At 40.5% G+C, this 15,209-nt stretch overlaps 1 long non-coding RNA gene across 1 annotated transcript; it reads right to left on the bottom strand.

Annotated features, from left to right (window-relative positions):
- Nucleotides 1–7,344: 7,344 nt before the first annotated feature.
- Nucleotides 7,345–8,809, bottom strand: LOC146978959 (uncharacterized). The gene is made up of 3 exons (XR_015036979.1): nt 8,644–8,809; nt 8,086–8,158; nt 7,345–7,476 (listed from the first exon to the last, which is right to left on the bottom strand). It is a non-coding gene; the product is annotated as an uncharacterized LOC146978959 (long non-coding RNA).
- Nucleotides 8,810–15,209: the final 6,400 nt, after the last annotated feature.

Raw genomic sequence — 15,209 nt, 5'->3', positions numbered from 1 at the left:
TGTTTGGTGCATTTGTGACAGTGATGAGCTGCTTATAGTACAAAGGTCATGTTAAAGTTACTTCTTATTATTACTCCTTAAACTTCAGTAGATTTCTGCCCATTTCTAGATATACCAAACACACAAAACCCCAGAATGAAATACATATGAAAAAAACGAAGACACAAACAATGCACAAAACAATAATTCAAAATATACCATAAAACAACAGGTGCCAAATAGTCTCTTCAAAAACTGTGTTTAACTTCTTGATGATTTTATTGTTGAACAAATGGACTATGGCAACTTTGATCTTTACATCAATAAAGAGATTTATACTTCACTCAAAATATATCATTAAGCTCCAAGACTTGTAAACTGTCTGGAAAAAGAAACTGATAGAAACCTTTCTTACCTCCTGAATAAAATCAGTCTGGTGGCTCAGTATGATCTAAAGTCATATTTAGGTAAACTATGGCTAAACTATTATTATAAGATCACAACTGAGTTTACAGCATTAAGCCACATTTTGATGTTTGAAATGCACTAATACGCAAGTCCATGTAAAGATTAAGATGAAAAGTGAAAGGCTGGTAACAACTGGATCCATTGAATTCAAACTGATGGCAGCTGGTCTCAGATTATTGTGTAAGTCTTACTTAAATAAAAAATAACATGACAACTAACAGTGTGTAGATCTTTCGTTGTAATCTTAAAAATATGACCATGAGCCACCGATATTAGAAGATGAATGTAAAACTGTAGAAATCATCTACACAGAGTATGAAATGTCACTCTGGCTGATTGACCTGAATTAATCTTTAATGCCCTCTAAACTCAACCTACGAGAACAAACTAAACTTGTTTTACAGGAGTGAGAAAAAGTCCTCCAGGTGAGCCGTGTGCCAGGATGTGCCTGGAGCAGCTCCTCCTTGCCTTCCTGTAATTACCGCGTAGGGAGGGCACGTCCGCCGTCTGTCAGCGCGGGCCTGATGGACGACTGTGGCAGCAGAGTCAGGAAAACGTGTTCGGGTTGATGTGATGGAAACATTCGCATAAGTGATTTCGCAAGAGCCCACTTCATTTGCACTTACGATAAGGGATCAATAAATACTGAAGCTGCTCATTTTGTCAAGTAAGCGCACACACAACCTCACTGCCTTTGTCTGTTTCTGCTTCTTTTGTTGTCTGTTAGGTAACTTAAGCACAAGTGAGTTGAACAATTATTATTATTACTGTATCATTCCCTTAAATCAAATCTCTCTCTCTCTATCACACAGATACGCCGCAGGTCAGACAGAGCATCTCTAGTCAATCACCTGACTGCAGCAGGCTGAGGGATCCGGCCAGTGTAATTACACTATTGAAGGTCTTCATTCACATTCATGTATACAGCACATCTACATACTCATTCATGAAATCAGGGGGGGAAGAGGGGAATTGATTCATAGGAGAGGAGAGGAGAGGAGAGGAGAGGAGAGGAGAGGAGAGGAGAGGAGGGGAGGGGAGAGGAGAGGAGGGGAGGGGAGAGGAGAGGAGAGGAGAGGAGAGGAGAGGAGAGGAGGGGAGAGGAGAGGAGAGGAGAGGAGAGGAGAGGAGGGGAGGGGAGAGGAGAGGAGAGGAGAGGAGGAGGAGAGAAAAGGAGGAGGAGAGGAGAGGGTTTGTGAGTCACAAGTCTGGGCTGAAGGTGAACTAAAATTGCACTTTATGAGAAGCATCTCTTTCTCTCTTTGTTCCACACACAAACACACACACATACGCACACACTTAGGCTGGGGTTGATGGATGCCTGGGGTTTGTTCAGTCATACATCACAGAGGTCATTTAACCTGCCAACACATCTGCTGTCTCTGCCCTCAGAAAGAGAGGAAGAGGTGGGGAGAGAGGAAAGATTTATAAAGGCGAGGGGGAGAATTATGCAGGGTGCGAGAGAATGAGACGGTGATTAGTAACTGGAGTGGATGAAAAGCTCTTATTCTGCCTCACACGCACATACACACAGTGCAGCAAAGTGGTATCTTTTTTATTTTAACAAGCATCCTCACCGAAGCTGCTTGCGTTATGAGTTTCTCTGCTCCTCTGTCAACTTTTCGTCTTGTCTCTGTTAACTACTGACAATAAAGTTGCAGATTTATGTTGCTGGGCTGTCCTGTGTGTGTGCCAATACGATATTGAAGAGGCGCCTCCGAGGGAGTGGTCTTCATTGATTCCTTCAAATGCTGTTGACATTTGTTAGGTAGCTCTTGTCTAAGATGTTTCAAAGGAAGCTTGTGTGTGTTGATTGTTGATCCATTGCTTTTATCAGTCCTTGCTGCATGCAACATCTTTGTCTAACATAGCTGCCCCACAGGTTATGTGTTATTTTGTCTTCTTTTGTTATTTAACTGCAGCCTGCAGCATCAGCCCTATAAATTTGAATTTTCACATGATTACACACACACACACACACACACACACACACACACACACACACACACACACACACACACACACACACACACACACACACACACACACACACATCCTTGTAATGCTATCTTTGTGAGGACACTCATTGACATAATGTATTCCCTAGCCCCTTACCCTAACCTTAACCATCCAAAACAAATACCATTACTCTTAACTTAATATAAACCTAATTACAACCTAAAGTCTTAACTCTCAAACAGCCCTTGGAAAAAGTGAGGACCGGCCAAAATGTCCTCACTTCCCAAAAATGTCCTCACTCTGTTGGTTAAAAACTTGTTCTGGTCCTCACAACGTAGCATGTACAAGAACACACACACACACTATAGTCACTGTGATTCACATTTGAAGCTCTTTAGGTTATTTACACATCACATAATTGCAAATTATTATTATTTGTGTAATTTGATATCACCAGACGGCTGAAACTTTTGAAATTGTATAAAGTTCTATTATTATTGTTTCAAGCAGGTTTCTAATATTCTGAGTTATTATTCCCAACAAAAGGGAATAAACAGAAGTAAAATGTACCTGTACTCTCAAAGTGTCACATTGATCCACTTAAAAATAAAGAATAGAAACAGAAACTGTGCCTGACCAAGAAATAGCCCGACACAAGCCCCAGTAAATCTATAATCTTTCATTTTTATACTTTCATCTTTGTTTGTTTTAAACACATTAGAAAATCACTCAGCCTGACCTGCTATTTCCCCTGTTTTCTGTCCCACATTGAAGGCGCCATTATGTAGGAGCGCTTTTTATGTAGCCTAGCATCTGGCAAGTGTTGTAATGGTGAACATGATAAAGAAGAGCGGATGCAACATTTAAAGTCTGTTATTATGGCCTATTTTCCACAGCGGGCTCCGACACACACAGAGACCCATCCAACACACATATACACGCAAACACACAAAGCCTGCTATTTCTGCATCGCACACTCCCATCGTGATGGGAGGGAGAAGAGGAAGACAAGGGACAGGGGATGAAGATAAGAACAGGAAGTCTGATGATTCTACTCGTCCCACATGTTTTGACTTCTCTAAGCTTTTTTAAAGCTTCTCTAAGATTTTTCCTTTTTTTTTTTTTTTTTTTTACTTCAGCTGAAGTTGGCAATGTTTCTTTAGTACCAGCCTCTGAAGAGCACCAAGATAAACCTCACTCTCCCTCTCACACACACAAACTTGCTCTCACTCTCTTTCCTTGATTAAATCCTGCTCGAACCGTGATCTCTGTTCTCGTCACCAATATCACTGTTCATCCCTCTTTCTGCTTTTCCCCACGACAAGGAGATTAATTTGTTCCTGTTCATTTTTCAAGTTCTGCGTCGTCTCTGTGTTTAATGTGTGGTCGAACGTGAGTGTGTGTGTGAGTGTGTGTGTGTGTGTGCGTTTGTCTGCTGATTGATGCGTGGAAGCCCAGGAGCATAATCATACACTTCCACACGTCATTTTTCACTTTCAGAGTTGATGGATGAACTTGATGCACTTGATCACTGCTTCCTCAGCATGGGGGGTCTAGGTCATCTTCGAGGTGTGTGCATGCGAGTGTGTGTGTGTGTGTGTTTGTGAGTGTGTGCTTAAGTGTCTCATTGGCCAGCAGTCCATCTCTCTGTCTGAGGCAAGTAGTGATTGAGTAGACGCCCCCATCCCCAGCAGTAGTCCAGTATGTGGGGTCTCTCCTGTCTGTAGCAGAGGGAAAGTGGCCGTGGCAGCAGCTGTGTGTGTGGATTCAACTGTGTGTTTGTGCATCCGTGTGTGGTTTTTAAAGGCAAAAGTCAGTATTTATCAGCCAGGGTTTTATTCTAATGTCTTGAAGATGACTGATCTCAGTAACACCTACCTCCTCTGACATTAACCCTTTAATGTTGTTGGGGAGATGTGGGAAACATGGATTCTGGTGAGAACAAAGACTGGGAAAAGAAGTCTTCTACAGGCTACAACAACAACAACAACAAAAATCCAACAGAAACTATCCCCATATTCACCTGAATGTAAATGTGCAAACTATCCCTTTGGAAATCCCCCAGCTGTTGCTTTAACAGTCCGACTGCTCCCACTATCATACTGTACCAGTTGCTGTCAGTGCATGTCTTAGTAGTTACTGTAACACAATTATCTCCAGTGCTTCCTCTTCATCTAATTACCTACTGTCACAGAATACACTTCAACTACTTTCAGTGCTTATTTTCTTTTAAAATGGTCATTCCAAATGTCAATTCAAGAGTAACATTTTTTTTTTTTACTGTTTTCAAAAAACTGAAATTTCAAAATGTTTTATTACTTCTTCTTCTTCTTTAAGATAATACAAATTTTTGGTAACACTTTACAATAAGGGTCCCTTAATTAACGTTAGTTATTATTAAGCATTAATAGGCTATATAAACTAATGTGTTAATTAATGCTGAGTAATGCATACATAATGATAACTAATTACATTATTCAACTTTAATTATTACTTAATAATTTAACTAACTTTGAGTAGTAAACATGAACTGCTTACCAATAGGCTACGTTAATTAATGTGTTTCCTAATCCTAAATTATACATAATAATGATTAACAGATTATAAACGATTATAAACAGTTAATTAATGCTTAATAATGTACTAACTAACGTTAATTAACCTTCGTTTTGTGTTAGCTTTCTGCTGCCATCTATGGTGTTCGGGTCAGTTTTGACCTGTGTTTTAAATCAGCTGTAAAATACATTAAAAACCTTTTTTTTTCATCCAATCTGTTTTTCTTCTCTTGGTTACATTGTTAGGCTTCCCTATCCATGAACATTTTGGTTTTAATATATTTTGGTGTGGAACTCTGGGCCTTTTTCGTCAGCTTCAATTTAACCTTCCTCTTGTCAGCTTTCTGCTACCATGGTGTTCGGGTCAGTTTTGACCCGAGTCTTAAATCAGCTGTAAAACACACTAAAACAATTATTTATCATCCCATTTGTTTCTCATCTCTGGGTTACATTGTTTGGCTTCCTTATCCATGGAAAGGTTGGTTTTGCACTTATGATTTCAGTTTTACCCCTCATTATAGCTCTTATCGATATAACCGGGTCAAAATTGACCCTAACACCACAAATGTCATAATTTTAACCAGAGCATTTTAGCAATTTGTGGGGAAAAAAAAGTTTTATTTTGTTTAAACAGAGGTTCCTGACAAAGTCAAAAAGCCTTGATGCTATTAAACAAATGTATGTGGTACTTTTATGCATTTAAAACTTGAAAACGGAAAACTGAACACAAGAGAAAGGTTAAGGGACCCTTATATGTTACCAAATGTTCTAGTTAGCAAGGTGTTAAGTATTTTCTCCTTGTTTATCTATGGTGTCATGTATGTATCTGTGTGTATGAGTTACCATGACTTATTTTATATGATCCAAGACACTTTGCAACCAAATAAGCAATGCATATTACATACGCATGCACACACACACACACATTATTCATGCTATGTTCCTGGTTAACCAGAGCTCCTCCCATTCATTGCGTTTCACCTCACGACAATGCCTGCCATAAAATTCAGGGGCTGGGGGAGCAGAGGAGCAGAGGGGGTTAAGAAAAGCACTGGGAGATGACTGGATGTTAAATTGACTGGAAAAAAGCTGCTGGCTTTTTCATGCTAATTGTCGTGCAACAGATTGTTAATTTATTCCAAGGAATACAAAACAGGCCAAGATTTCTCTGAAAATCTCAGCAGATTGTGTCGCGAGCGTAAATCAATGACATCATCAGTGCATTTACTCTTATACTAATGCCAGTCGTATATTTAAACACTAACCAACTCTGCACCCACAGACACACATTTTGAAAAGAACGCAGGTCAATAAACATCCTCTGTTCACTGTGAGTGTTTTCTCTCTTTCTCGTGCTCTCTCTCTCTGTCACGCACACACACACACGCTCACACACTCTCTCTCCCTATTACACACATTCCTACACACTTTTCTCAGACCAGGTTCAGGTGGTTTTGAGGTGATTTCATGGCTGCTGTTTTATTGATGGTTCCCGTCAAACATGAAACGTTTCTTTTCCCATCTAACCACACACACATGTGCTGCCTCTGGGCTGTCATTGAGGACATACACAGACAGTCAGAAACAAGTGGTTGGCGTCAGCTCAACCAGGCCCGCAAGTCATGTCAGGTCCTGCAACTGAACTACACACACACACGCACTCACACAAACACACACATAGACACACACACACACAAATTTGCACACTTATCTTGGATCTTTATGGTGTGCTTCACCCTCCACTTAGCGCTGCTGTAAAGGTCTTCCTGAACTCATACAAGAGTGCCATCTTCAAAGAGGTCCGTGCACGCACGCACAAACACACACTGACGAGCCACACAGACTTCTAAGCGGACTTAATCATTTCACATTTAGCTTCAAAGAGACTGTTTAAACGCATGCTTGCTCACTGTCTGAAAGCACAGCATGGGTCCCGTCCTCTTTAATAGTCTTTCAATTCTGCTTAACACTGCATCTTTGAGTTCAGCTGCATTTGGGCTGTGAAGCTGAAATGGTGAAACACCTGAGATAATGGAGAGCACATTTGGTTTCCCAGTGCATTTCTCAATCATGACTTGTGTGTACAAGTGACTCTCGTTAACTAAGAGGGAAGGGTTCGGTACCTTGAACCATAAAATACAACACTAGGAGTTCTGACTGATGTAAATTAGTTTTTGCAAACTCAACCTTGTTAATCATGAATCTAAGTGTAAATAAGCACTTTACTGCCTCATTTACCAATGACAGAGTCATTATATATCTTTGATTGCATTTAAAACTTCAGCATAACACATGGTTTATGGGGTCTTGGGGTCAACTCAGAGTTCGGTCTTAGTTCAAGGTTTTGCTCTTCTGTCTACCATAATGATGTTACATCTTTGAGCATCTCATCTCCTGTCCCCAGGAGCTCTCTTTGTTTTGACCTCTGGACCTCTGGGGTCATGTAGTTCTGGAGGATGACCGCAGGTTGACTTCTTCCCCTCTCTTAGTGCGTCTGTGATGTCTCTAGTGTCACCTGCATGTACAAGAGGAGGGAGGACAGGTAAGGTACCTGAACTGCTGCAATGCGATTACAAAATGCACATGCATGCACGGCACGCTCAGCAGCACAGATGAGTGGTGTCGTGCTTGTAGTAGTTTAAGAGTATGTGGTAAATATTTGCAGTTGTCGCCAGCGTGTACATTCTGCACATTCTAGTCATTCAGACTCAAGTCTTTGAAGGTGTCCTCTGAGACGTATAGGGCTTGTAATTACATTCAGCTCTTGGCCTCTGTGTTGTTGGGGTTGTAGACAGAGCAGTTAACAGTATTTGCGCTGCACTGCATGTGTGTTTGCATGCACAGTTGTGAAAAGCAGGGAAAACAGACTGGCAGCACTTCAACATTAGACAGTGATTCACCTATGCATTTAATTCTAAGACATCATCTGTTGGCCATCATTGTTATTAATAACTCATAGGTAAGTGATTAGATATTTTAAAGTTCATAATCTCTGTCTTTTCTCAACAACACTTGATTTAATTGACTTCATGAGGTGGATAAGAACCCAAGGATGTGGAGTGGCGTCAGAGAGCTGCACCCCACTCAAAGATGATCAATATCTAGTAAAACACAAAACACTTACCACTGATCCTGAGGTTGAGCATTGATTGCATCCCATTCTGTCCTTGTAAAGGAAACTCAACAGCCGGAGACTCCTGTTGATGAAGATTATGAAATATGAAGATATTGATCAAACCACTAGTTGTTTAAGCTTTAATAGATTAAACCATATCCAGTACATAGATCTGAGATAAGATTAAGTCAAAACTAGGTTACTGAATTGCAAGGGTGTTAATGAAGACCACTATCACCACTGTGGTTAATTAAAGTTAATCATTTTAATCAAATACAGACATTTTGATTCTTGTTCTTGAGTTTGTTGCAACTCAGGGACCATTTGAAAACTCAAGTTGAGAAAATGGAGAACCTGGAGTCACCCATTACTTGTTGTGTCACTATCTGCCATTAAAGTTCCATGGCAGAAAGATACAAGGGGAAATCCTCTCTGAATGTCATGCATATTTGTCAGAGACAGAGTGAAAGCGCTCTGGTCTTCAGGCTGTTCATCAGATGAATGTTGGATGGAGACTGAGAACTCCTTTTCCATTTCCAAATCTAAGGTTGTGAAGCGGTGGTGCACCTGAAACCACCACGGTGGGTGAAAGACGTCAGTTCTTCAGGAGTCTCATCTTCTCTGTCACAGCTGATGCTCAGCTCTGGCGATGCGTTTCCGTCCGGACAAGTGATTGGATGTTTCTCTTGTCGCTACCATGACAACAGTGGTTAACATTCTGCTCTGCTCTCTGGTGTTGTGGGTAATTGCGAAAGAATTTCTTTAGAAAAACTTCACTTCTGCATTCAGCTTAGCATGACCCTCTCTCTCTCTCTCTCTCTCTCTCTCATACACACACTCACACACACGTTAACGAAGCAGACCTTTGGATTACAAACATTTTTTCCGAGCATTAAAGGATTATTATTCCAGACAATTAAACTGAAACCGAAAAATGTTGTGGGCACTGAGAGAAACTGCCAAATTTGCTTCCCGCTGACACACCCCGTGTAACATCACACACCTACGCACACACATATTTCAACAGACGCACACACCTGTCACCATAATTTCCAACAGAGACACACAGTTACGATGGGTGCAACAGCATCTAGTAGGTACGACAGAAAATATCATTTCTTTTGAGTATGTTCCTATGTTACTTCAATTGCTAGAGGTGGTTATAGGCCTATTAAGTCATATCATTGCTATTGCACAGATATAAGAGGGGAAACAACGGGAAAACAGAGCAACATTCAACTTCGATAATAACTGTGCCCTACTCAAAATATCTTGGACTGAGATCATCATATTTTTAAGCAAAATACCTAGTGTAGGCTAAATATCATATATCTCCTTCGGACAGGACTGATGCTCTGACACGACTGGTGGTGCAGCCGCCAACTATTTCAGTGTAGAGATGATTTGATATAGATTTGATTTGCTAATTTAATTCCTATTCAAACGAAGCATGTCCAGGTGCATGATGGTCTTACTGCCACTTCAAATCCGGAGATTTGCGAATGTTTGTCACATCAATATGTTTTTCTTTTCTATATTATTAAAGGATCGTGGGGATCAATCAATCAATCAATCAATCAATCAATCAATCAATCAATCAATCAATCAATCAATCAATCAATCAATCAATCAATCAATCAAAATGTATTTGTATAGCACTTTACAGTAGCCAGACGGTACCCAAAGTGCTTTACATCAAGGCAATAAAATAATACATAAAAACAATACATAAAAACCCAGGAAAGTGCCACAGTGCTGCAAGAAGACACAAGAAAGTGCTACTAGTGCTGCAGGGTGTTAAAAGCCCTCTCAAAGTGCATACAGTAGAATAAAAACAGGCAAAAATAAGTACACTTAAGAGCAGGACTTCCCTAGTCAGAGTTAAAAGCTAATCTAAAAAAGTGTGTCTTTAGCTTCGATTTAAAGAGGCTGAGGTCAGTAATGGTGCGAATGTTGGGTGGCAGTCTGTTCCACAGCCTGGGAGGTGCAACAGCAAACGAACGATCGCCCCACTGTTTGTACCTAGTTTAGTTCTAGGGATGAGTTTTGTTGTTTACTGGCTGATTCAAATGATATTTAATTAACACAGGGTTTCAAATTCTCAGCCATTATGCCATCTGTGGTGGGTTTGAGCTAATGGTGGCTCCACCCCGACACCTTACAACTCCACAGTCTTGGGTGCAGGGCCGTTGCTAGGAATTCTGGGCCCCGTGAAAGAATACTAAAGTGGGCCCCTGCCCCCCGACTTTTCCTTTTTTTTTCTTAGACTACGTACATATTATCATTTTTTATTGAGCCTACTTTGTTTTGATGCTAATGCAGCATTAGTATTAGTCAGGGTCTTATCAGGGATGCAAACGGGTCAGGACCAAAAAAGAGAGGAATTATGGGGGGGGGTCGGGGGTGCGCATTAACAAATGATTACATTACAATATCACGGAAAAGTCTATTTCCAGTAGTTCAACCCAAACCAAGTATTGAGTGCATATAGATGGACATAGTTTTCAGAAGGCCAACATTTCTATATTAAAAATACTTAAAAAACAAAAAAATCCTTTGCAATGTTTCAATTTTGGAGATACTGAATTTTAGGTCTTCACTCAATGTTAGTCATAATTATTACTATTAAAATAAACTGAATAAATAAAGACATGGGATGTTTCATTCAGTGTGTAATGGACATATTATGTGTTAGTTTCACTTTAATTGAACACATTCTACATCGCGGAGGCGACGTCTTTCCTTCACCTCTGAAACGGGGCAGAGCTCCGTGGGAGACACCTGCCTGACACAGCAACGTAGAGAACCGTGCATGTCCGCGGCGCACAGCTCCATGGACATGCACGGGGGGAAAAAACGGCGTCACCGTCACACCGACTGCACGCGGATACGCGCCGCTTTAATGAGCGTGATTAATTTCACGTGATTGTCACTGTCAGCCTGTTAGAAAAACATTTTACTGACCCCAGCTGAGACCCCCCCCACCCCTCAAAAACAAAAACTCTTCGGATCTGAACGATTCACACATGTCACCTAATTGGTCATGAAAAAAGCGAGTTTCGCTTTTCGGCGCGCTGTTTGCATCCCTGCTTATACAGAATAATTCAGTCATACAAAGATTAGACTACTGGGGGTTTTTGTGGGCCCTACGTCGCTGGGCCCCTAGAATTATCATCACCTTTCTCCCCTATACCAGCCCTGCTTGGGTGACTGTTTTTTGTTTTGTGTTTGACTCTTAAATATCTGTATGTATGTACTGTTCTTCTCTTTGATTAAAAACAACAACAAAAAACTCTGTCTAATATACTGTATGTGCTTTCTCGTGCCATTAGTCAGGTAAATGTCTCTGTTTAAGGAGACAGATGTGAACGCTGAAAATGAAAATGAAATGTTCTCTCCTCGCAGAAAGGTTGGTAACCACGTTGGCAGAAGCATCACTCCTCAGCTGACTTTCAAAACCAAAACAAGTGACATCACAATGTGAAATCATACTGTAGCATTTGAGCTAAAGGATAAGTCATCCAGTCAAGGAGGGTCAGACACATGTCCCATCCACATCCTGAACGGGCACCGTGCCCACTGAGACACTGAGAGTGATACACCGGTTGTTTTCCACTTCATCGAAGCACGACATCAATCAGTCATTACAGTGTAACGCTGCCAGCTTTCACAGTTTCACGTACTTCCTTCATTGTAATATGATGTGTCATGTTCCCAGGGAAAAAAAAGAAACATTTCCTTTATAACATCAGCCTACATCTGTTCTAGTTACAGTTACACTTAAGTTTCATGTCAGTAAAACAGACAGACAGTTTAAATATCATTAAAGCACTGCACCTTTTAACCATCGTTGTTCTATTATTCAACATTGTGTAAGTGTGTGTATGGCTAGACATTAGGGAGTTATGACGGCACATAGCAAATGAATGACATCACCGTTTGTCATTCTCATTTACAAGTACAGACTCGTCTGTTTATCTGTGTATGGATATCCACCTGATTTACACTCTTTCTATAACCACACGCTTAGAGCTTGTAATGACAGAGTTATGTAAAGCATTTCTGTTATCACTTGTCAACAAGTTCTCCAGGTTCACACGCACACACGCACACATACACACACACAAATGGTTGAAGTCATAAATCTCATTGTCTTTACAGCCTAACCTTTAAGAGAAGGAGACATGTTGACGCCAAACTTACGTGTGACAGATGCACGCCTACACATATACGCATGCACAGAAAGCAGACGGGTAATATCACGCAAAAAAAACATACACACACACTCCTAAATGCACATAAACCTCTGCTGACTCACACGCAAACATGCTCATGCCTATATACACTATATAGTCATGTACACACACACACACACAGGTTAATGTCAAAACACTCACTCCGTATTTTTCCACTTGAATTGGAGCAGACAAGACAATAAGCTGTTTGGCCAGTCTTCAAGAAGTATTAGGCAAATTAGATACATCACCTCATTTGCATGTTCAGTGTTTAATTTGATCTCATATTTAAGTCTAGCTATATTTCAGCTGATTTTAGGTGCACGAGGCCTATATCAGCAGGATATCCAAGGCTCTTCTCAGTTGGAGTTCACATGTAAGTCATACAAAGTGCCAAAACTGGGAGTGCGCTGCTTTAAAGATAACAAGTAAAACCTACTGCTTGCTAAACTCCAGTGACATAGTGCGGGTCACAATTCTGGCTTAATTTGCTCCCAAAACTTTTCCAGCCCGCCCCTTATCTGTTCTTGCACATTATCAAATTTGAACTTGCAGATGCAGATTTGTTTCCACACAAGTTGAAGTTACAGCTTTGTGCTTGCTTGTCATGGATGTACAGTATTCCCAAACCCAAAATCCCAGTGGGTGGCACTGAAGTCTAAAGAAATGTACACAGCGTAGATGTAAGAGCATAGAGAAGATCTGAACTTTTAGTCTTTGATGTTAATGTAGTTGTAATGGCTAATCATAAACCTCATATGCAAAAAAGGTGTGACTTTGAATGGCAGGAAGCAATTTAGTTTACGAGTTAGTTAAGTAGCATGAGAGCGTGAGTAGCAACTTTTATAGTAAGATTTTGAGACACTTGAGCTGAGTATTTTTATTATATGTTAGACTTTATATATTTCTGTATTTCAGAAGTAAATATTGACAACAATTATTACCAATAGTATAGGCGACTCATACAAAGCCTGATCAGTTTATAAAATGTAATGTATCGTTATTATTTGCTTACCACATTACATTTGGTGGTATTGGCCCGTTACTACTCAGGTGTTAATATATTGGTGATTAAAAAAAAGGTGGTGGTGGGGTTAAGAAAAAAATATGGTGGTATGTGTGTGTATGTGGTTTTCAGTCAGTGGTCCTCCTAACCATATGTCTATGGTCCTAACTGTGAGGTCCAGCTGGTGTGTGGCACCATCTAGTGGCAGGACCTGGAAAACAAGTCTCACAGTCATTTACACTTTATTTAGGCTACTTACTAATTTATTTCCAAGTTTTTTGTGATCTTTTCAGAATTTGTTGGTCATAAGCTGATCTCAAATGTGTCAGGCCCCTGGAAGACCTTCTTACCAATGTCCACCAGGGTTGAATTCAACTTTATCGAGGGTTAATGCTGTTGCAATAAATTGCTCACTACAAAATACAAAATCTGAATAGCACTGAATATTGGACATTAGCTTTTCTATAGCTACATGCTGCAGTCATCCATGACAGACCACCACACCCCCTCCCATCACCACCACCATGCATACTCACACACACATAGACAACACCCCTTCTTCAGACCAGACATCGTTGCCTAGCAACGCCCTGCCGAGTGGCCCAGGAGGCGGGAACAAGGCACTTGGCTTCCGCAGTAATTACAGTGCATGTGTGTGTGTATGTATGTTTCTGGGCCACCACAGGTGTGTGTGTGTGTGTGTGTGTGTGTGTGTGTGTGTGTTTTAGCTGTGAAAACCCGACTAGGCCACTGGTGCTGTCATGAACAAAAAGAAACAGAGAGAAACCACATGAGCAAAGAGTCTATCAGGCCTCTGTAGCAGCCATGTTCAGTAGGTTACACTTATTTCCTTTGAGGCAGCTGGGAGGAGGGAGAGTCAGATCTTAAACTCTTTAAGTTGATGAGACGTCTCTGCATCATGTATCAGTGAGGCCAAATAACAAATGCATATGTGCAAAACATCTGAAAATCATTTTAATCAACATCAGGATTCATGATGAATATCAAAGCGCCTCAAAATATCCAAACATTTGGAAGTGAGCTTTCTCATTGGGCATATTTTGAGGTAACAAAAATGAGCATCTCACTACTGGACAACTTTAAATACCATCCTGACTGTTAATGTGACAAGGTGCATCCTAGTGAGACAGCACTTTTGGCTGACAGCCTAGGAGCCTAAATATTTCCCTTGTGTACCAGGGACATATCCTCAGTTGGCCGTCTGCTAATGATGTTTTCTGCTCGGTGAACCAGGGATGTGACTCCACTTGGCCAAAGACACTCCTGACTCAGGACAGGGTTTGTCTAAAGAGAGACAGACAGACAGACAGACCGGGGTGGAGAGCCCCCTGCCTTGCACCATAGGCCTACTATACATCCACACATGAATCCTAGCTCTGCTCTCTGGGATGAATTTAACATAGAATTTCCCTTTGGGAGGTTTTGGTGTGTGGGTGGGAGACATGACTTCTGTTCCAGACTTTTACACAAGGAAGAAACTTGTGTAAGATTACTGCAACAAATGAGTTTTAATTAGTTATGTTCTCTGTTACTATTCAGCTGTTAAATATCCATAATTTAACCCCCTTCCCTCTGGCCTGACCTGTGTCCATATCAATTTATTAAACAGTGATATGACATTATGTATTTAATCCAGTACACGTGAATTCTAGATGGACTAATATGAGAAGGGTTTGATTATATCATTTTACTGTTAATTTGTCTGGTATTTACACCTACTTTAAAGTTGCCAAACACAAATTGTTTTTTTTTTAAACCAAAAGTCCAAATCCTCAAAAGATACTAAGAAAACAGCAAATATTTGCAATTGAGAAACTGCCTCCATCCATAATTTATCAGTTGTTGAATTATTAAAACCTAGTAAGAAAAAA

This window comes from Trachurus japonicus, chromosome 11 (assembly GCF_045865225.1).
Source record: "Trachurus japonicus isolate A0001 chromosome 11, Traja_1.0".
NCBI lineage: Eukaryota > Metazoa > Chordata > Actinopteri > Carangiformes > Carangidae > Trachurus > Trachurus japonicus.
Note: the sequence above shows the minus strand (reverse complement) of the source record. Positions and strands in the feature narration are given on the sequence as shown.